The sequence below is a fragment of the Acromyrmex echinatior genome, chromosome 2 (genome assembly GCF_024713525.1).
Source record: "Acromyrmex echinatior isolate Ae372 chromosome 2, ASM2471352v2, whole genome shotgun sequence".
In the NCBI taxonomy this organism is placed as follows: Eukaryota; Metazoa; Arthropoda; class Insecta; order Hymenoptera; family Formicidae; genus Acromyrmex; species Acromyrmex echinatior.
This window is the reverse complement of record NC_141853.1, coordinates 16,378,699-16,404,048: the sequence shown is the minus strand read 5'-3', so window position 1 is coordinate 16,404,048 and position 25,350 is coordinate 16,378,699.

The window sequence follows — 25,350 nt, the reverse complement described above, 5'->3', positions numbered from 1 at the left end:
TTTTCTTTTTTTCATGCTGCCGCAGAGCTAATCCTGACGGTTAGGTGCCGTCTATATCTTCTTGAGAAAAATATAATACATTTTACAGAGCGAATGCAACGAAATATTTAGAAACTCAGTGTAACAAGATGTTTAGTGAAAACCACAGAAAAAATTTTATTTTCCTCTTGAATTTAAATTTAACTACTATTTGCATCTATGTTATTCGCGGCATCCTGATTGTATCTCCACTTGCAAGTCCTTTGCCTGGGTAAAAGATCTTAACATCGTGAAACTTCTCACGTCCAACTGACTTACGTCTTTTGGGTGTCCTGTTTTCTCTATCGTTTATTTTCAAGCACGATTCTAGGCAGTTATTTATTCGCGATGAGCAATGAAATTCAAAATCGCAAAGTTTCATTACTTTTATAATCAACTAACAAAATGTATTTAATTCTACAATGCAGCTTAGCATATCAAAATAATTCTATAAGTTTAGGCATTTATTTTTTTATCTATTAATAGTTTTAATAGTTTTAAACAAATTGCACCATGAATAATATTAAGATTTTCTATTTCAAATTATGTTGTTCCGACTGAAAAACTTTTCATCGAGTAAAAACACCACATAAAAAAGCATCGCGCGACTCAAGAGATGAATTTATATGTAACTTTTACATAAGGTGAAAACACAATTGTGTATCAAAAGGATTAAAGGTTGAGCTCGACGACACCGAGTTTCACATTTAATTATAATGAATGTCATGTTGCTTATTGTCACAAGCACGATGATCGAAATTCAGCCCGTTTGGGCCGGTGCGAATGCAACTGAGAGAAACAACGGCTGTTGCTCTGCGGCTTGCGAAAATTCTGAAGGTACGTACGTCCGTTCGTTCGTTCGTTCGTTCGTTGTTCACTTCGCTTCGCATCGCTTCGCTTCGCCACGCCGGCAAAGAGAAAGCGTGTATACGCAGAAGCTCTAATTCACGCCCGGCATTTCGCGCGGCGTGTATTTTAAGGCTGGTCCCGGCTCTAAAATTCCACCCTTGCCCCTAGCGCCCATTCGCTCAACCCTCTCGCTCTCGCTTACCCCTTTCAACTTCTATCTTTCTCTTCTCCTCGCTTCTCGTCGCTGTCGCGGTATCTCTGTTTCCCTCAAATGTTCGTTCTCTTTGTCTCGCCTTTACTTTCTCACGACATCACGTTTGTCTCTCTTTCTCCCTCTCCCCTTCTCTCTCTGTTCGTTCTGCTCACTCACCCTTGTGTGTTCCGTTCCTCCGTTTCTCTCCCTCTGCCTTACTCTCTCGATCGTTTCCCTCTCTCGTACGCGAGAATAACGCAAGCTAGGTAGTACGTACGTACTTGGTACTCGTAGTAGTGGGTATAGCGGCTGTGGATATAAAGGTTGTTCAGCGCCAGGGCAGGGAGGGCGACTAGGGGGTGAGGTGACGGGACAGAGGAGGACGAGAGCGAGACAAATCGAGAGTCAGAGCGAGCGTGGAAAGCGCGACGGAGAGACAGTGTGTAGTGGCAAATGCGAACGGAAGGAGAGAGAATAACCGGGAGAGAGAGAGAAATAGAGAGTAAGTGAGAAAGAGAGAGAGTCGAGGTTCTTGGACTCTGTGTAGTGGTGCAAGGGTTCGTTCGACCCTTAAGGGGTTGTGGCTAGCGTCAGTCCCCCGCTGCCCCGACGCTCAGCCACCACCGCGTCCCCTTTACCTACCGCTACCGCTACCGCTACCTCCACCTCCACCACCTCCTCCTCCTCTTCCTTCTACATCTCCTGCATCACCACCCTACCCCCTTCCCATCTCCTCTTCTACCGCTACTCGTCGACCACCCAGTTAGCCACCCTTGTAGCCACCCTACGGCGAGCAAAACTACCCTACCGCCGGCGGCCATTTTACTCTCCCCTCGCCCTGGACTCGCCAAATTGTAATCCGAGTCCCTGGAATTCCGGGCAGAGCAGCCGTGGTCCGGCCTCAAAGGAGGCTTCCTTCGCCCTCTCGACATACCCCAGGATAATGATTAACGGAGTACTCCTCTTTCTAACCCTCGCGACTCCGTTCCACACTTCGCAGAACAAACAGAGACGTAGCCGCGTTGCCAAATAATGGCAGCGAAACGCGCGAAAATCCTTCTTTAACTCCGACACCGAGTCAACGCGAATTCACGAGCGACGTTTTTATGGATACCGGCTTTGACACGACACATTATGCGGTGCGAATTGTTATGTAAATATGAAACTGCGTGTTTTCTGTATCTTTGCATAAATATTAACAAAAGGGAAAACTTGTGTTAATGGAATGGAAATCTCAACACGCTCTCTAATGTAAGTTTTTTTTATACATATTATCAATATTATGTGTATGCATGTTGTTCTAAAATTTATTCTTTTCTATAATAAATTGATTTGATTGTTTAGTTGTTCGTGCTTCTTTTCTAATATTATTTTTGCTTCATTAGTATGCTTTGTTTTCAACAATATTATTCCAAAGTTATAGCATAACAAAGTTCATTAACTCTAAACAATAAATTTACATTTCCGAAAACAGTTATTTCCCCAAAATTAATTATTTTTCAATATAATATACACTATAACACGCAACTTTCTATCTAGATATTTCGTTAATCGCCATTTGCCCTTAATTAACACTTATACTGTAACATCCCGGCGTTATACGAGCCGAGAAATGCGAGGACAATAATTTCGTATCTCCACGTTCCGTCTTATCTGATTGGGCGAACGGTATCGGCGGGAAATTCACGATTATCTGTTTATGGGACGGTTAATAGGGATCGTGCCGAGTCGCAACAGCTCGAGCTTCGCGTCTGCCCGACGTCGGCCAATAATATCGCACGTACTTACCTGACGGCGCACCTGCAGCTAGCTGCATGAAATTAATGTCCGAGAAAGCAGAAGGTAGGACGGAGAAACACGGGAGCGCAGGATAGGGCCGGAACGATTCCTGGGTGGGGCGTTCTCTTGTTGTTCCTTTATTTATCTCGCAATTCTCTGGGATTTGAGATTTGTGCGAGAATTGTGTAGTATTTACAATTATTATTGATTACTGCAATCAAGCAAAAATTTCGAATTGATCGACTTCCACTATTTTCCATAGATCGTAATTAATTAAGTTTCGAGTGAGACTTCGGATCATATCTTGATCGGGAAGAAAATTTCTTCTTTTTAACGAGATTTGGCCATACATTCATCGATCATTTCTGTAACATAAAAGGAGAAAGAAAAATATTAGATGATAGCAGTGAATTTACTTATATTTGGATCGCATTCGGAGTTTTGTACGACGGTGTGTACGAAAAATTCTAGATAAAGAATAAACGACGAAACGGTTCTGTCACGGACTTATAAACGACGTGTCGTCTTCGAGCACTATTTATCTAAGTCCGAGGATAGATTTTATCGCCCTGGATATAATTTGTTGTGCAGCAACATTGGTGGTCGGCGCAGCATTTGTCATTCTGTGCGCGCGCCTCTGTGTTGACAGCGCTCGCCTCGTTCCCGGGGTGAAGTTCACCGAAGAAACCGGAATGAAACTGGATCAACCGGTAGTCTGGAACACCCTGTGCAGATTGACCACAATCGCCCGTGTAGACAAATTTACGACAGTGGTGATCAATTTGCTCAAGTCTTCGCTATTCTATATCATTTGCATTCAATATTATATATCTAATAATAATGACATTTACGTTTGCATAAGCATTTCATAGATATTCGCTTCATACGACAATAAAAACGTATTAAGGTAAACATGATATTATCTTTTTTATATCAGAGCAGTTTCATTCTGTTCGAATCAATATATATAAACAAAGGAAAATAGTATTTATAATTATAGTACTTATTATAACAATTAATAAATTTCGCAAATAAAATTAATTCTTTTAATCATAAATACGCATGAATTTCCAACATCTTTCATTTAATCGTAAGCCTCATCATAATATGATTTATGTTCCACGATCTCTGAAACTATATACGTTCTAGATTTAGACAGAATAAAGCAATTCTGTTCTCTGGTTTCTCAGTATACATCTTCCAAGATTACTTTAATAATGGAGATCGCAAGACGTTCCCTTAATAAAAGCACGTGTCGTCGCGGACCACTTGAAATGTTTTACATCGCTCTTACAACTATCGACTCGACCGATTTATGGGATTCCAACTGATCGTTCATTTGAAGAATGCTTGTCGGCAACAGTAGACGCTCCGTCCAATTTTCCGGATTTCTCGTGCACGAACTTCCGCTCTGAAAACGAATCCGAGACGGAGAGATGAAAAAGAGGAACATGCTCTCACGAAGGAGGGGAAGGGATCGACGTTTCTCCGTCGACGGCTTGCTCTCGAATACACGCGTGCACATATCAATATCGGCCATGCATGACAAGACGCCTGACTGGACACGCCGATAAAAACGAAGAGAAACTCCTCTTGCATTCTAACCGTGCCATTTTTAGATCCAAGCCCAATACCTAGTCGCGAAATACCGTTTCTATCTATTAAAAAGAATAATTCACTCAAAAAAATTGCAACACTTACAAATAACGATTAATATGTTTCATTAAAACGGCATAAATTAATTTCTTCACTGATTGACAGAAATAATTGCAATAATAATTGGATGAATAACAATTTTCTCCGCTAAGAGTGATCAGATCAATTGTAACGAATATATATATATATATATATATATATATATATTTAAAGGTAGATAATATTAAATAATTCATTGATATTATTTCTTTATACATTAATGTTATATTATGTCAAACATTTTGCTACATTTTCTACAGTATAATAGCGATATAATCCCGAGAATATATAAGTAAGCTGCGAATATACGTATACCGATTTTCGCAACGTATCGATATAAGGAGGGAGGAATACAGGGGTTGCGATTTTCATCTCGATTCGGTCTCTGTCGGCCTTTCGCGCCCACACAGCACGTCGGTAAGAAGGAAAAACGAGCCACCTCTCTGGATACTGCGTCTCGTAAAGGAGGATAGTAATCGAAGCGCAGAAAGATGCAGACTCTGTATATGGACTCGTACGCGTTACGAGGGTTCGTGCGTTTCTTCTTTCAAGAACTCGGATCGATGCATCTTTATCAACGACAATACAGAGATCCAAATATCCTTCCTTTTTCTGTATTCCATTATTCTTTGCATTCTACTTGTTATTCATTTTCTACGACTTTCAGAAATTTACAACTAAATAATTGTTCGTTGAATACTGATCAAGATGTAAAAAACATTTTATGCGCACGTTTTGAAGAAGTAAATAATAATATAAATAATTATTATTACATTAGATGCATTATATTGAAGTCCACTGCAATTTTGCGTCTTGATCGGAACTTTGAGTTTCCATTTGATCAATTTGCAAATTGTAGCATCGCTAACTATCGATTCGTATGAAACAGTGCCGCGTGAGCAAAGCCGCAATTCTCAGGCGCGAAAATTCCCGCGGCGCGACGGCGCGACGCGAACGTGCCGTGTCGCGCTGACCCTTCTCGTGAAATGTCAAAGACGAAGGCGCTCACTGCGAAATTCGAAAACGAACGCGAAAATCCGGCAAATTTCCAGAACAGTGCGTCGTATCGATTCGAGTTTCCGTGGGCGTTGCTATGAGATGGACCCTTGTACAACTCGGAGAGCAAGGTGGAGAGAAAGCAAAAGAGAGAAAGATAGAGAGAGAGAGAGAGAGAGAGAGAGAGAGAGAGAGAGAGAAGACTTGAGTGTCGCCAAGCTACCCTCCACCTCCTTCGCCTCTTCACCTTCGCGACGACCCACCACCCCCGGGGAGAGCCGCCCACCCTTGGTATCCCTCCGAGGAGAGGCCATCTCGCCCTCTACGCCCGTTATTACTTCTACAAATATACAAGATATCGTATTTCGTGATCGAACTCTCGAGGTCGTAGAGAACGCAAATTCGATGGAATCGCTCAGCTAATACCGTTTCAAAGAAGCAGTGCCATCGTCCGCCTTTGAGACCCATGATCTTTCGCGAGGATCAGAACTCCCCAGCAAGTCCTTCTTTAACCATCTTCGTCGCGGACCCTTATCTTCCCTTGGGCCTTCCACCTCTTGATCCTGAATCCGCCTGCTTTGTCTTCTTTTATGTCGCATGTCTCAAGTAGGAAATAATGTGAAAGATCGCGGAGGTACGCGAGAATCGCCCGTGGAAATCTTCTGCCGTTCTCGCAACCTTTCGCAACTTGCTCCTGAGGAAGTCTCGAATCTGCCAAGACAAGGATATATACGCCGTAGTGCGAGATTTGGAGACGATCCAAAGAAATAATGATCCGCACGGGGCTTTTCTTCGGGACTGTTGCAAGTCGCGAGTCTACGAGCTCTATCGATCGCGGTTGGCAGACGCGATCGAGATACCGATGTACGCGGAAAATGTGCAACTTTGTTAAACGCGGATCTTGTATCGGAAGCGTCTTTATTAATGATCACCCGCGGCGTCAAGCGTTATTCGTAAGATTAACGACGCGAGTTCCTCGGGCTCCGTCGCGGTGAAGTGCATAGCTTAATTAATGATGGAATTAAAATTTCCTTTAGTTCAACGAAGTAATATTTGCTGCTAAAATTTGCGTAAAAGTTTTATACATATAATATAATATAACATTATATTTTTATAAAGATTATATTTGTGCTTAAGAATTTTTTTCGAATTATTTAAAACCTTATTTTTCTAATTGCAGGTTTTCAATAGAATATTTAAATTATTAAAATTTTAATTGTCAAAAATCATCAAATAAATATTAAAATACAATGAAAAAATATAATATAAATACTTTTGTTAAAATCTGAAAGAAAGTCTTTAAAATTCATTTAATAGCAATGTATCCTATAATAAATTTATTAAAGTTTAACATTTTATAATGATTTTACACACGATTGAAACGTATAAGATACAAATAGGACACCTGTTCCGTACATGGGATAAGAGGTCCAGCATCCGGTTAGGTGAGATCAAAGATCATAGGTTAATCTGTGAGCATCTCACCCATCCAGTTCTGGACCAAACGTGTTTCATTCAGAAAGAAATGGCCGTAACTCTACGGTAGCTGGTATCGCAGAGTAATATACATAAATTGACTATCTAATTAAATTCATATAACTACCACGCATAACATCAGTTATCATTTATCTGCTTCAGGAAATTAAATAAATAAATATAAAATGTAGACAAGGATTTTTAATTCTCTCGATTCTGAATGCTTATACGATAATATAAAATAATTATACGTTACATAAATTCCCGCAAAAATTGTGCTATTTAAAAGGAGGCAAATGTATTAGATTATGTATGTTATTCATGTGTATATAGTATCTCTCTCAAAATCTACTTTTTTATCAAATATAAAATATTAACTAGAAATTAAATGTCTATAATGGTCGAAGCTGAATCTTTAATGTTTAAATAATTTAATGTAAATTATTATATACAAATCGCAATCTTTCGATCCCAACGCTACAAATAGAGGAGTCATATCAAAAAATCTAGCCGCATTTACGTGAAGTAACACAAATAACTTTCCTCTCAAGCATGCGTTAATTTTAATTTTAATTTCTCAAAATAGATACTTTATCTTCAACATTGATTAATGATCTCGTGTGACTTAGAAATGTTTGTTCTTTTTATATTCAAATTTTGTTATATAATGTATTGTTTGGCTTGTAACCTTTAATTGTTGATTTTTAATCACGCGAACCGTTCTTTACTTTTAATTTTATCATTTTAATTTAATTGTAAAATACAAGAATAAAATACGAAGTTTTAAATTCTATTTTGTTATTAAATGTATTGTTTTGATTCATAGCTCTTGGTTTATATAATTGATTTTTAATCACTAGAGCCGGTTTCTCATTTTTAATTTTATATATATATATATACTCTAATATATACTTTAATATGTACGTACATATATACCGAGGTAATATTTTTCGCAATACATTTATTTACAATTTTTCAGCACATTAACATCTTTCTAATGTGATGCTTAATTGAGCATCAAATTATTAAAAATTGCTTGTCGATTTAATTTAATTTATGATATTATTACAGTAGTTTTGCCTTTATAAGTCCGAAAAACCAATGTATACGTATATGCATGTATATAATTTCTAGTTCTTATTGGTTGTGTTCTCACATGTAACTACGATCTAAAATAAGATTTTTATTGTATAAAATATTAACGTAGTTAATTTTAACTATTTGTAATTCTTTCAATAGTCCGCCAATTCTGTCTTTGAGCAGGATGAAAAAGATTAACGAGATCTAAACGCAAGGATTCTTGATAGAGAAGAAAGGGTGAATACTATACGGACTCCTACGTGCGTCCCTTTGAAAAGGACTCAGATGCGGTCCTTCGTCTTCTTCTTTCCGCCTCTTACGGTTTCCATGACGCGCGTACATCACGCTAGCCCAGACTCACTTAATTGGGTCCGCCATTTTCAGTGGCTCGACCCTTCGAAAAGCCTCGCCGCTTCTTCCCTCCAACCACCCCACCCCCTAGGTTTCCTCGTAAGGGAGAATTCAGAAGGGTTGCCCACCTACCCGGACTCCGCGAAGCCTTCGAACACGAGCCGAGTGGCTTTTGTTTTCACCCCCGGAGAAACCGCCATTTTGAATTTATGATACCGGGAGTCTACGGTGCTTGGACACCGAAAAACTTCGGTCGTTAGTGAAAGTTAAGGGCGGCCCTTGCCCGTCGGTGGCGGAGCATGCGGAGTCATTTTCTCTAATAAGCGATGGATACGCTCTTCGTGAACGGTCGCTTGACAAATGGTTATCAGTTATGATAATGTACATGTGCTACATAGTTATTTATTGGTATCGTAAGTTAATAATTATATATATATATATGAGCTTTGTACAATTTTGCAATTAGAAATAATTTATAAGACATAAATAAATAAGTAAATAAAATAAAAATTTTCTAAACTTTTCTAAATTAGCAATAGAAGAGAAAAACACATATAAAATAGAATGTAGGATAGAAATGCAATATAAATAAAAATTGTGATCAATAAATAAAATGGAAAGATTTTAATTGTTCTCACATAATAATTGTTAAATAACAATTTAAAGAAAAAGTTCTTTTCTAGATTTACATAAATAAAATAAAATTTTTGCATAACAAAAATACAAAATCGAAGAGATTAAAAACACATGAAATAGAATATGGGATAGAAAAAATGCAACTTAAATGATAATTTTGATCAATAAATAAAATAAGAAAATTTTAATTCCCTATATAACAATTTTAATTGTTAAATAACAACGTAAAGAAAAAATTCTTTGATTGACATAAATAAAACAAAATTTTCATCTAACAAAAATACAAAATAAGTTTTCTATTTTATTTATATTTATATATTTAAAAAGGTTATTTATTTATATGTTACACATAATATAAAATTTCTTAAAACAGAACTATTTTAAGAACACTATTTTAAAAACATGATATTAATGATATTTAATATTGATGTTAATATAATAATAATAATAATATTAATATTAATAAATAAATTAATGTTTTGATTTTTAATGTAAGAATTCAATTTTTTTTAATTCTATATATGTCTCCTAAATATGTTATATTTGTTATTTACATTTGAGAGAGAACACTAAATATTTAATTACAATAAACCTGATTTCCGATCGAAGATCGAGAGGAGGAACCTGTCTTATAGGCGGGAACTTTTTTGATAGGCTGATAATTTGATATTCCGGTTGGCAGATAGTTTAGTTCAAATTCGATGTCCGGAGCAGAAAGAGAGGGTACAGAGAGCGGTACACGGAAACAGTTCGGCGGAGATGTCGACTTAAAACAATTGAGGGTGCCGTAGCAGCACGCAATATCCTGACTCCTCTAATTCGATTAGGGAACTAGCTATGCAGCCCAGGAACCTGGAATTCCTTTAACCAGCCTGGAGACTTCCAGGTACGGATACCGCTGACTCGCGAGAGACGCGGACGAATTGCAGGGTGGATACAACCTTACAGATATATCGTTAGTATAGGTAGTCATCGAATTATCGGACTCGATGGAAGAACCAGCTCAATTTGTCAAATTAATCCAGTGTGCCTTCGGCAGTCAGTCTGCGATTCACAAAGTTACGATCCCGAACTCTTCGGCATAATGTTCGCCAACTTTCGTAAACATAATTCAAATACGGAATGAAAAAATATAATTTTTAGGAGAAAATAATTCTATAGATGCATTTTCTGATTTCTTGCACAAACGTTTGTTTTTAAACTTATAATTTAAAATTACAATTTAAAAATCAAAAATATTTCAGAAATAATCAGTTAACAAACATATAGTATACAAAATAATTAATTGAAAAGTTACTCTATTTAAGTAAGAATATTGTGTGTGTGTGTGTGTGTGTGTGTGTGTGTGTGTGTGTGTGTATTCATCGATACAATGAAAAGTATATCTGTTTGAAATTTTCATTAAAAAAAGTTATATTTTTTAAAAATAGTCACTAATAAAAGAATACAAGAATTAAAAATCAGTTAACAATGTCTTCTGAGACGATAGTTTTTAGATTCATCAATCGAAAATTTAAAAAATTTTATTTCTAAAAAAAAAATTAAATTCCAAATTAAATATGAATGAACGGAGAAACATTAATATCTTCTCAAATAAAAATTTGCGACAAGAATATTTTTGCAAGAAACACCGTTCTTCTTCGTAATAATAGATTATTAATAAAATATTTCAAAATTGATTCCAATTAATTTTAAAATTTTCTCAATCTAAGATTAATTATTTTACGGCTATATATTTTATAAGTGTAATTTTAAAAAAATAAGTCTCTCTTAGAACAATGTCTGTACAATATAATATACGTTTAATACATAACTATAAATACATAATACATATTTAGTAAAATTAAACTATAACAGTTTATTATTTCGATTTGTTATTCTTTAATAAAAAAAACTCTATAATCTTCAATATTTATAGATTTTGTAATAAAAATAATTTGAAAATGTTATTAAAATTGAAGAAACTGTCAATGAGAGATTTATATTACTTTTACATTATTTTATCCCAAGTTGCCCCTTTAGCACCCTTAGATCAAACGTCCCTTTCCGAAGAGAGGAGACCGAAACTTTAGACAACCCTATCCAAGGATCCCCCCTCAAATAGAAACTAGATCTAGGAACTAGAATGGTCTATGTTACCGACTATTCAGGAAGTCCTCAGACGTGTCTAGTTTGGTCAGAAGCCATCGGCAGATGTCGGTACTGCCAGTTTAGTTACCCCTACAGCACTGTATTCCGTCTAACACGGCCGTTTTACACTTGATAAGCTCAGAAATTCTACCGAAGGAAAACCGCGCACGCACGTGCTCCAGTCGAGATTCAAAAAAATTTATAAGCTTCCTAACATCATTCGAACGAATCATTCGCGTCCAATATTCAATTTTTCTCGTGGCCGCGGTTTTATTTATCTGCCGTCCGATTCGTACAATTAAGTGACCCGTATGAGATAATTCACGAACGCGGGGTTGGTGTGACCCGATTATAAATCCTTGATGATGCTTTCAGCGCAGACACCACGTCGCATCGATTGAATTGAGTTGACGCAAATACATGCGCGCCGAATTCGTTTACCTGACAGAATACATGAGCGAGTTGGTCGGTCGATCGATTACTTTAAGGAGTCGATTTAATTCTTTCACGCCGTTCCGTCAGCGGGGATTTACACGGGGCATACGGACCGACGGTGTGTGTACATACAATACGACGGAATATTTCGGCTCGGCTTGCTCGACGGATCCGCCACGCCGGGGAAGTGTGCCGGATTCTTGAAAACCACGTAGAACGACATACGCGTGGCATACGCGCGGCAGCGATTGTTCGCCGGTAGACGAATGTTACTTCCAGCGTACATCTCACGCCCGGCATGGCTCTCCTTGCTTCACCACGCCTCGTCGCGAAAAGGAAAGCGCGAAGGCTTGAGCCGTGAATGGCCTGACGTATCGCCGGCGCGTCTGTGTCTGACACCTCGGATTTTTCCATTAAATTTTCCCGACGCGAGAATCTATCACCGGTTACACCTCCCGGAAAAACTCGCTCCTTGCCACGAAGCGATTCCCATTACGATCACCCCGAGAAACGCGTATCGAACCGCACGATAAGGTTTGGCTGATATTTTTCTAGGTCAATAAATGAAGCGACCGATCTGTTTTGATATACTTATACGGAAGTTCTTCCGATGAAAAACAAATTAGAAGAATGTTTAGGAGAAATATTTATGTAACGTGTGAAAAATAAATGGCAACGGTGAGAAGTTTTTAATAAAATTCTACACTAAATTAATTCTTAATGGATATTTCTTGAATAATACTAATTAAACATTTACTTGCGGTAAATAAATATTTACTCAATAAAAAATTATAGTTAAATCAAATTATTTTGTATCAAATAAATATACGATTACATTTGGTAAATACATATTTACTTAAAAATGCTTCAAACAAGCATTTATTAAAATTTAGTATTTTTTCAGAGTAATGTTTCAAAATATTGCTTTTAAAATTACAAAATAAAATATGCAGAGCGTGCTCCAAGTGTTAATTCGTAGGTGTATTATATGAAACAATCTGTCAAGCTATTACTCTTGATAAAATTAATATTCTAACGGTTTACGGTTCAAATCGATCCGCTTTACGATGACCGGATCAACAGTGAATAAATAACAAGCGTAATAAAACAGATTGACTTCGTATTTCTCGTGTGTGTCTAAGTTCTTAGTCCTTTGTATTACGAGCCGCATATAAGTCTTGGACCAATAGAGTGGCGTCGGCTTTACGTAAATACGGATTTCGCGCGCCTCGTTCAAACAACGGACCTCTCAAATACAGATGGAGATTCGACTAGTATATTTGCCTTAATAACGAAATTGATTAACTTATAAAAAAAAACCATCTAATTTTTTATCTCCAAAAACATTTCAAAAGTTTAATGATGAGCACACGTTTCACAAAATTAATTTAATTAAATTAGTCACGGAGAGATTAGATTAGTAGCAACTATGATCAATTGTAATTTTAATGTTAAGTTGCTTCACTAAAATAGAATCAAATTATTTTCCAAAAGAAAAAACGTATCATGTATTCGCCTAAATAAAAATGATATTTTTAAAATGTAGATTCCAAGTTTATCAAGATCTAAACGAATAATAGATAATTTCGTTACAATTTCTCAGAAAATGGGATAAGATGATCTTTCGTGAAATGTTCTCCGGAGAAGGGGATGAAAAAAGTTCAGGAGCTTGTCCTAATACCACGTAGGATATCTCACTGAAGGGACGCTCTAAGACGGGCAGCTTCATTTTTCACGGAATCTGCGGGAAAATGCAAATGCGCGGGGCATCTGGCAACAATGGCCGTGGTCTGCGGCCCCTATTTTAAGGGTTGGTTTTTCGGTCGAAGAAGAGAGGGCGGCTTGGCGAGGGTCGCGGTCAGGGGAGGTAGGAGGAAGGGATGGCGAGCTTTGCCGGCCATGCAAAGCAGCCAGAAGTACAGCAGTAGCAGCAGCGGCAACCCCCACGACCGACCTCGGCTATATACCGGCTCTCCCAACCCCCTGATAAGGGTGGACAGCCACGATCGATTAGAGAGCTACCCACCCACCAACCTACCTCTGCTCATCCATCCCCCTCCCTTCAGGGCCACCCACAACTCACTCCCATTCTCAACGGCGTCCTCGACGAGAAGCTCCTGGCCCGCACTCTGATTCGCAACATGCCTGACTAACGATCTCCGGCTTAAAAACGACGGTTTTTCTCTATCTTTTTTGTCCTCGATTCTCTCCGTTGTGCTCTTATTCTCGCTTAATTATAATCTCGGCGCGACGATCTACTTTCGCTCATTAGCTTTCTTCCACGGTCGGACGAGCGCTAGAGGATCTTCGAATCTCTTTCGACCGAGGTCGCCGCTTTTACCCCGTTTCCACGCTTTTTATCCACGGTCGCGAAACCTCGAGAGATACACCGCGGCTCGCGACTTGACTGATTAACGATCCTTCGCGCAAAAAGCTCCAAGTTTTTATCACGATCTTTCCCCTCGGCCCGCCAATTTCCAATTTCGATCTCTTGTCGTTGGGTCGCTGTTATTTCTCTTTGCGTTTCAGTCTTGCTTTTTATTCAAGAGTTGATTGGTTAGGTTGTACCATCACAGACGTCTATTTAATACATATTGCAACGATTTATCTTACAATAATTAAAACATTTCATCTAGCGAAATGTTTTAATGAAATATATGAAGTATGTTATTATTCGCTTAGTATTATTTTAAGCAATATTATTTTTTTGCCGTTTAGTTACATTTTAACGACATTTTCTTAAACAATCTCCTTAGAGCGAGACACAATTTCATCACAAATCTCGAATTTAATCCGCGGTGGCGTTGCATCGCAAAGTTAACACGTTTACCGTCGCAGTTGCCGTTGTCCAACGAAAGGCTAACAATAAGGAACGATCTTCAACTAGTTAAGTTAAGTTCCAGCTCGCTCGTTCTGCCGAAACTTCGTCGGCTGGTCGGTGTACTTCCGCAGGTAAGTCGCACTCGCGCATATCGCACCGCTGAGTTCTAAAGTGCCTAAACTGTTAATACCATGCTTTCCGGTAAATAGCATGCGAGACAGTGTTTTTCGCGCGCCACTTCCGGCCGTTTTCGAAACATCTCAATGAGAGATTTGTAAATAAAGTTGTATCTCTTGATCTCATTCCAGTAATAAATATAAAAATAAACTTCCTTAAATTTCATAAATTCCTTAATACAATTATCTTGCAAAATATTGTGTGTGTGTTATTGCACTTTTTTTATAATACATTGAAAGAAAAATGTATTAAATTTTAATAAGTATTTGTTTGAATCATAGCTGAATATTTATTAAATGTAAACATATATTTATTTGGTATAAGAACCACTAATTTGATTTAACTATCATTTTTCTTGTTTTAAAAAATTTTTATTTATCGTAAATAAATGTTAAATAAGTACTATTTGAACAAATATTTATTAAAATGTAGTACATCTTTTTCTCAATGTATTTCCATAATATTTTGTCATCCTTATACTGTATCTGTTAGCTTTATAAAAATCTGTCATTCGTTAAAGCACAATAATGCTTTTTTATTTTATCGATATTAATTTTTCTAAAAGCGTAACATAGAAAGTGAAATGAAAAAGACAATTTCGAAGTTCGTACTCAATTGAAAGCCTGCGAATCCTATTAACCGAGTTTCTGTTATAGTTTGGTTTAAAATACGCCAAGGTCAATGGTGTCGAAAGTTATTACTTTCTTCATGGACCAGCCTGACTTTAGAACTTTCCAAAACTTCTTCGTCTTTCTGTATCCAATTATCCTTCATCGTGCGAAATGTTTGTACTCGACGTGCTTTTTTGCACGCTCTACGCTGTCAAACGAATGTTCCGCCAAACACACATAAATTGGAAATAAATTTAAAGCCTTTTTAGAAAAATTGCCAATAAATTCTCGCGTTAGTTCAGTCCGGTGGGCATTGCGAGCACCCCTCAATTTTAAATTTCCTAATTCCCAGCAAAAAGGGGTGATACTAAGAGCACGTCGTCCCTACGATGTGTCACAAGTTTCCTAGCAGACTCGGATGCTCGCGTTAGAATCGATATCGCGTGTGATGATATCATCCATTAGATATTTATTCATTCCTAATAATTTTGTTTTGTAATTAAATCATAAATTTCTACTATGTGAAGAGACAATCAAAATTCATTTTTGGGAACTATACAAATAAAAATATTTTTAAAGTTTTTGCAACTCGATCATTTTACAAGTAGAAATATATAAGACATAAATAAATTTTGCGATAATTCTCAAACTACAAATTTTTCATTGAGATAAAATCAATAGTTAACATATTACACATCGGAAAATCTATTTTTTAAATATTTCTCTGTAGGTCTCGGACACTGTATTTATAGTGGTAACTATTTATCGCAATCGATTTATATCTGTAGCATTCTTTAATTATTATATAATAATCCATGCTACAACATGAGACAATAAATATTGTTGGTCAGAACATGTCGGAGGCGAACAAGCACGTCCCAGCTCTTGTCGCGAGATCAATATCTTTTAACCTTATTTGTCTGTTGGCGGCGGGTCTTGCCAAACAATAAGAGCACCCGGTAGAGAGTCTGCCGCCGTAAAGATGAAGATGCAGAGATGGAGGTGGAGAAGGCGAAGAGAACCACGATATACGCGAAGCAAATGCGGAGGAAGGAGTGAAGAAAACAGACGTCGGAGAAAGGAAGCTGATATCCTTGGAATTTTCATATCGACACAGAATGACAGTTTTTTAATATTAAATTCTTTCCGACCTTTTGATTTCTCTTTTTGCCCGCCGACGACGACGCCCTCGACGAACTAACTTCGTGGCCGTTGAACGAGCGAAAGGGAAACGGGAAAAGAGCAGAGAAAGCGGACTAGCGAGACACGGAGTAAACGCTAATTTTCATTTCTTATTCATAGAATTCTGCGAGTTTCCGGTCACCACCATTACGTTGACTACTACTACTCTCCAGCCATTAGCTAAATTTGCGGAGTCGTTTCAAGTGTATAAATCGTCGATTACATTTAACATTCGATATCGACAACAATTTAACCGTTTAAAGCAGTGTTTAAATTTTTTAATTTAGTCGTTAATTTAATCCCAATAATTGGAAAAGAATAAATTAAATTATAATTAAAACATACAGATAAAAGTGGCCATTAGAACAAGACAGTGTAAAATAATAACCATGATTAAACGCTTAAATTTATAAATAATATTTCTATCGACTTTATATTTTTTATTTTATTTTAAAATGTAAACATGAATATAAATTCTCATTATATTTGAAAAATAATTTTCTAAAAGAATTGCTTTAATGTATGTGTGATCTCTGATATCTCATATTTATCATCTCTTATAATTTTTTTAATTTCAATTTTTTTGGCAAGATGTTGCATAAAATTATGAATTAGCCCGCTAAATCTACTATGTGGCAATAAGTAAAGAAGAAGAAATGCAGGACAAAACAAATATCGTACGACAGCAATTACGCGGCCGGAACGAAACGGGACGAGACAATCTTCCCTTCCGGCCACGCAAAACCGAAGCGCAGTAAATATCTAATAAATTTCTAGCCGGGTGGTCGCCGGAGTCACGTTTTCCCCCGACCGAACCAGAAAGAAGAACGAGAAATGGGAACGCGAGTAAAAAAAAAAGTGCTCCGGGATAAAAGGATGGTCGCGCTACAAAACCCAAAACAGTTTTCGGAACGATTGTCATTTATTTCGTTATTTATTTCCGTGAGAGGTGATGGATACAGAAATGGTAGGGACAGGAGAAAGGGATGCAGAAAGTACGAATGAGATAGACGTATTACGATGTTATTGGGATGCAATCCTTCTCATTCGCTCTCATTCTTCTCATCTTCTTTTTTTTTTTGGTAACGTATTGTCGAGTCGAGTGCAATTTTTTAACCCTTAAAATTTCGGGTTGGGGCGCACCAACCTTTCGGAGACAGACGGGGTGCAGAAGTCGACGCGAACGCTCTGAGGGTTGGATGATGCGTAAAATGAAAGAGAATAAGAATGAAAAAGGGAAAGGGAGAGAGAGAGAGAGAGAGAGAGAGAAAGAGTATACACATATACGTGTGGGGTGAGTGAATGAGAGCAAAAAAAAATCGCGGGCTGAAAGGAAGGATTACATCGGGATTTTGGTTTTCGCGTTTCATCTGGACGAAAAGCCGATTTTCCCGATTTTCCGTCTTTCCCGCGACGAGAACCGACACTCGAATTAGATGTCCATTGTGCGGGTACAGAGACGAGAGTAAGAGAGAGGTTGGGCCTACTCTCCTCTCCCCGACTTCGTGACGTCGCATATTAAGTCGCGTTCGACTCTTTAATAGAGTCTACTGCCGATCCCCGAAATACGGACGTGCTCCAATATTCTTTAGCGTGATATTTTTGGAAATGACGAATAAAATTTGTTCTGGTCAGCTAAGTAGGGTACGATGCTATATAAAGTTTAAAATATCTCAAAATTGAAATTAAAGTGACGATTTTGGAATTCTATATAAACTTATATTTTATATAAAGAGCGTATCAACAATGAGATATTAAAAGAATCTATTCGTATATTATTTGAATATACATTGTTAGAAATTTCATTATAAATTTAAATAACATGTAACGGAAGCTTGTGATCATAAGATAATTAAAAAGTAATGAATGGTTTAACTGAAAACTAAATTACAGTAGTCTTATTAAATGTAATGAATGTGTGCATTAAATTTCATGTAAATTTTATGTTTCCACATAAAATGTTATGAAAAGTATATTAAATTTCATGTACATGTATACAAATATACTTTTCAGTTACAAAGATATATTGAATTTATTGTAATGTAAGTATAAATGTATTGTAAATGTAACGTTATAAAATTAAATCCAACTTGTGTAATTTAAAAATTAATTTTGATATTTTTGTAACTGAAAAGTATATCTTTATACCTCGTTTCTTATTGCTTGGAAATAAATATGTTTTAACTCAACTTTTCTGGTTCAGTTAACTTAATTTTTTCTCTCACACAAAAATATATCATCTATATGACATAGTCACGAGTCACGAAAGACTCGCATCGCAATCCTCTGTCACGTTGCACAACCCATTTTCACCGTGAGTGCGCGAAACTGTCGCGCGATTCTTAAGTCACGCGCGATGGATACGTCCACGGGTGTGTTTGTTTGGACAACGACTTTTCTCGTGTCACCCGTTCGTTTCCGCCTCGTGGGAAAGCCGGGACCCACGATTCTTTCTCTTCGAACTCGGTAGGTATCGATCAAAAATATATTAGTCCCCGATATGACAGTGCGGAGTGTTTTCTTTTCCGGGGTCGGACGTAAGGAGGGGCGACATAACGGGGTAGAGGGTAGCGAGTTTTTTTTTTTCCTCTCGCATACTCCGAGAGGATGCACAAAAGGGGTGGTATACCTGCTCGGGGGAAAGGGGTTTCGTCTACCTGCAGAAAAAAGCCGACCGGCCAAATTAATGATTTAGTGTCAGTTCCGATATCCGGGGGGTGACGGTTCTCCACTTTTTTTTTTACTGCCATCTCGATCGACCCCCTTTCTCCCTCCCCTACACTACTCGATGTCTTTCGCAAACGGGGATCACATAGCTGCGTTTTTTTTTTCACAACGGTTTTTTCTCCCCGGGCGAGGGATGATATCCTGAGAGAGGAAGGACGATCTCGTCCTTGGGAAAACCCTTCCGCCAGGCTGATCGGAACGAGAGTAAAAGAAGGCTCGCAGGGTCGCAGAACTTGCCACCAGGCATCGGGATTTACGAGGCATCTACTTGGATGTTAGTAGAAGATGAAGAGACACGAGCGATGTTATTCAAACTGAATGGAGGACGCTATTTTCGATAATTTGTTGATTGAGAGCAATGACGAAAGCAGTTAAATGGTCAGGATTATGTGAAGTTTTACATCTTTCTACATTATATCTAAATACATTTAGCAAGGTTGCAATTTATACTATTAAAAAAAAAAAAGACTTACTATCACGGGAGACATAATTTTATAGTTTCGAGTTCTTGTGATACACACTATTTAAATTTAAGAGAATGCCATAAAAAAGTCATCGCGTGTAATATATTTAGACAAACGGTCGCTAAAATATTCTCTTGAATTTTTATAAAATTATAACATCGTGAATAAGTAAACACACTACTTTCATATAACTTGCATCTTAAATATTTCTGTTGTTTGCGACAAAAATTAATTACTTTTAATATGCATAATCTCATAAGCACTATGAAAATTTAGCAGCAATTATAATTTAGTGTAGTAATATTGATAAATCTTAAGAGACGAAAATATAATCATTTTCGTAGAAACGTCTACATCGAAGATATTTGTATCACTTAAATTTGAGATGCTTGGCTTAACTCCATCATGATTATTTCACACCGATCGTCGTCGATAGATAGAATATACGTGTGGCTCACTCGTAAATAACTCGAAAATGGCGACTTGGCGATGTACCTTTACGGAGGGTTATTCCGAATTTACAGTTCGGGAATGGAGTCGCCGTTATCCCGGATACATGTATATACATATATATAAGCACCACGGGGAAAGTCTTCGCGTCGATGTCCCGCGGGATCTGTCTCCGGCCGATCCTGTTAAAAAATTGAAGGACAGCAAGACCGAAAACTGCATCCGACGGCTGACCAGGGCCGTCCCTGGGGGTTCCTTTAGGGGCGGGAACGTCACGTCTAAAATTCGAAATTTAAATTCAAACACACACGCGACGTCCTCTTTTCCTTTTTGTCTGATCTTGTGCCCCCCCTCCCCCCCCATGAAATTGGTACATCGTTTTGATCTACGGCGAGGTTGGCGCGCGGAGAAACACGCCGACGCATGCCGACCAACATAGGCGCGTTATATTGTATATAGATAACCGTGTGAGTAGTTGTGTACCGCCTTCGATCTTGGTACGATATGAAATTTTCACCAAGAGAAAAAAAAAGAAGAGAAAGTTCGCTTATCTCTTATATAATTGTGAATATTTAATTGTAAGATTATTTGATCATTGCTTTTTTTGAATTACATGAACAAAAATGATGTTGTACTAACAGGTATAGCCGATACTAGTTTAATTGACAATAATCTTCCTAATTCAATGAGAGTATTAATGAAACGTAAATATACTACATCTTGTTTTAATCAAATATTATTTGTATTATTAATACTGTCATTTTAACAAGATTATTTTCGATTAGATTTCTGTTAATGCTGTTAATACATCATTTTTTTCGTTTACTCGTTTCTTAATTTCGAACTAAATATTAAAAATAAAAATATACATTCTTGTTTAGTATGTTGTACCCAAGTTTAATATAACTAGAAATTAAGTATACGTTTATAACGCATGCAGTTATTTAAATATTGCAAAGCTTGAATTAGAAAATAATTTTAAATTACTTTAAATGTCATCTCATTAAAAAAAAAATATAGTTAACTTATTCGTTAGTTTGCAATACCACCTTTTTGTTTTATTTCAATTTTTTTTTTTAATTTATTTCATTTTAACTCTTTCTTCAAAGTTCTTTTATGAGTGTATTAATTTCTGTGCTGTTTTTTACCGTGTAATTTTTTTCATGTAGCCAAGATCTCATCGTGTTACCTAAGTATTCTACAACGTTTGTAATAAAATTCAATGTGCCAATTTTGTCTCGTTTCATGTGGAATGAATTTATATCAGCATTCCAGACAAATTGTATTTAAGAGAAAGAGAAAGAGAATTTAAATGTTTCTCATCTAATTAACTACTTAGAAACATAGTGTGAATGATATAGCATCTTATTATAATTAATCATTTATAATTAAAATCGAAATTGATAAATTTGAAATGCTCGATGTTATTATCTTTTAGAGAGAGAGGAATAAAAGTGTCCTTTCCAGGAACGTCTTGTCAAGATGTGGACCAAATATATATTTTCAAAGAGGCTTCCTACGCGATTACCCTCAACGGTAAAAGGTGGATGAGAAAAAGAAGACTCTCGCGTATCGATGTATCTGCGAGCTCTGATGTAGGTGCGAAAAGAAGGTCATGTGTATATGTATAGATCTGCTGCCGCGCGTCAGTGGAGGCTCCATTAGCATGTTTGCGTTACAGGAGATGGGCTCCTCTAAGTGATGTTTTGTGCCGCACTATTTGAATCGTCCTTTATATCAGGATCGTCCCTTGGATGGCGGGGGTGCAGAGACGAGAGAAAGAAAAAAAATCGAGAGGAGATTCACGCGAAGGTGCTAATGTAACAACTTGCCTGTTTCTTCGCTTTGGACCTCTCGTTATTCCTTCAGTGAAAAAATATTATTCTTACGGGAACGCAAATCTCTATTTCTTTTATAGCAAAATACTAGGTCGTTGACACATGTACAAAAGAAAATCAAATTTTAATTGAGATGTTCCGCGTATAATAATTCTTCTATAGTGTACTCTTCTCGAGTATATTATGTAAATTGTATAATTTTAGTAGCACACTTTTCTTAATATATTCACTGTGTTATACTAAAAGGTAAAAACAATTATTTATTTATTAATAATAATAAATATCTATTACGTATAATTTACTATCTAAATAATTTTTTTCATTCGTCACTTTTTTATCATTCTATTAAATATCTTTTTATAACATATATGCTTAAGATTTTCTAAAGAATCGCATATATTTTAATAATAAATAATCTTTTATGTTAACGCTAAACAACCAACAAGCAGAAGATATTAGAAATAAACGCTTTTATTTTTTTAGCCACACGGTATGTTTCCAATGCACGCTTAAAGTAGGATAAGTCGGCACGTCGGAAGGCGTTGGCACGTGGTCAAGAAACGTCAAAACTTGTTTCTCTACTGCTTTTAAGGCACGTCTAAGGGGCTCTTAGGGGTCTACGGAGGTCAGCGCTGCCTTCGTGTTCCGCTTCCGGGTCAGAAACCGGACGGCACACGCCATTGCTATGAAGGAAACTCGCGTGACTCAAGGCACGTGTTACTATATAAACGTCACAGTGAAATTCCACTTTAATCGTGAAAATAAAAAAAACTGACTTGAACAAAAATGACTAAGCAATTAATGAAAATTTTTTTAGTTTAAAATTTAATTTAAATATACTTAAAATAAAAAAGTTACAATTAAGTTGATCTATACAAAGATTTTTTCTACGAATGAAATTTGAATAGATAATAAGATCTATATTTACAATATACTTAAAATAAAAGTATAAAAATTTCATTCAAGACAAAGCCTTGTATGTATCAAAATAACAGCAAAGTGAACAATCGTAAAAATGAAGTTTATAAAATTATTTTGTGTACAAGTAGTAAATAAAAATGACAAGTATTTGTTTTTACATTTGTAAAAAAATTGTAAAAAAGTAACTTGTCCTCAAGTTTTCGTATTTGACAAATACATCTTCCCCTATAATAAGTCTTTGATTAATAGTAGATTAGAATCCCTTTGAGACCAGTTCGCGCGAATCTCTCTCTTGATCTCTTCAAATCCGCCGTTACTTCACTAACGAACGAATTTTCTCGGAATGGCCATCCACGCCTAAGAGCGGCTTGATTCTTTTTTTAGAACAAAGTTCCATTCGAACGCCAGCCACGAGCTCGGGGAGAAGCGATAATCTGTGCGCGACTTACGGAGGTTACTTTAGTTATTGGACTCTCATTTCACTAGAGGATCGGTCGATCCATGCGCTCTCGGGCGTGAATCGAAGACTCCGACCGGAAATAACGATGGCAGATAATGCGGAGTGTCCCGCTATCTACAGAATCAAATCACCTTAAGGTTACCTCAACACCGGAACCTCTTAGCCTAACAATTTCTATCTTTATCTATCTTCATCGTTCCACGGGAATACTTCGATGCTCGGCAACCGATCGCGGATAGGTCGATCAAAGAATCTCGCCGTCTCATCGTCCTGAGGATGAATCTCCTGATCCCGATGCTTTATTTTTGCCAGAACTACGACCCCTCGGCTAGCGGGGGTAGTCATGTGAAATTCACTCAGGCCAGGAAAAATTCCGTTCCCGACCACGACATGTTTTGTCATTCCAAGATGCCGACAATGTTATTTAGAAATTTTATGAAATTCTTTTATACATTTTTTAACCGATCAGGGATTATTTTGAAAACTATGAGAAACATATAACGTCAACATAGTTGGTTTATAAACATAGAATTAAGAATCTTAGTTCTGATTTTATATTATTTGAAAAAAACTCGACAGCTATACGTAATATATTGTATATATATATAAATGTTCTTCAATATTCTAAAACTTGAGCTTTTTGTTCCGACTTATTACCATTATTTCAAAATAATACTTTTTTACGCTCAAAAACAGCCGTCGCATTCACTTTATCCACCATTTTATTTCATCCCTCTTTGGTCCGAACTCCCCCAACCATCGTTGTACCGATGAAAAAGATTCAGCTTCGCTATTGGCTCGCTGGACCGTAGGGTGACCTCACCCCTTGAATGCTGACCAAGCACGAGCACCCACTAGAATCGCCCTTTCATGCGTATGTGTATGCGAATGTATGTGTAAAATCGCACGTATCTGAACTCGGCATCCCTAAACGAGCACACCCTCGATATTTTTCTCTCATCGTGCTCTCTCTCTCTCTCTCTTTCTCTCTCGGTTTCTCGTGTCGCTTACTCGGCGCTCGTTGAATATTGATCAGCGTGGACGACATTTTGCATTGGAAGCAAACGGTCAATTAGTCGAATCGAGAGCTACGCCGGGAAGAGGTGGGTCGTTAATTAGACTCTCGTCAATCGTTGCATCAATATGTTTGATCACGTGTTCGCGCGGGTCACGGGGGGGCTGTGTTGATTTCCGTTCGATCAAACATCCCGCCGCAATTTCATTTCCGGCGAGAACGCGACAGTTTCATTCGTGATGAACTAAATTTGCACAGCCACCGGAAAATATACCCTCATAATTATTTCGTCATTTTAACGTTTATTCGTAGTATGTACTGCCACAATAATGGCTACAAGATTATGTCGATGAATAACAATTATTTTCCTAATCGACTTAATTATATCATTTTCTTTGCTGCAGTTGGCTGTCATTAATTTCTATACACCACTTTACTACACAAACTTCTACATCACACAACACTATTATAACGAGAATTATAAGAGACGATAATATAATCGTTGCCGTTATATTGCACTTAGAAGTTATGCTTCGTAAGCCGCCACGAAATAGCTATCGATGACATAGCACTTACCGCGTTCTCTCAACTGAAGTACCAGGCGACGATTCCATGATAAGTGATGATTTAAAAAAATACAGATAATAAATATTTGAAGGTACGCCATGGTCACTGCATGTCTGCAGATTGCATTACGTAATTTCGCTATGTGATCCGATGATCCGAGGTTCAACGTCAGACGTACAGATTTAAAATTAGAAATTCAAAAAATATCGCTTCGTCTTTATAAACACAGTATTATGAAATTGACATCCTATCAAAATTATACGCGTCAAATGTTTCCATTAGAATAGAAATTATTTTCGATTATGTCTTTCATATTTGTACGGAAAAAATAGTTTTGCAAAAGTATTTAAAAATTTAGCCAGATGCAGATCTGATTATAATTATGCTGGGCTCAAAATAACTATGTAGGACAATAAAATTAGTTGCTAGTGTGTTGAAACTTTTTGCAACATTGCTCATCATACTTGAGTTTTTAACAT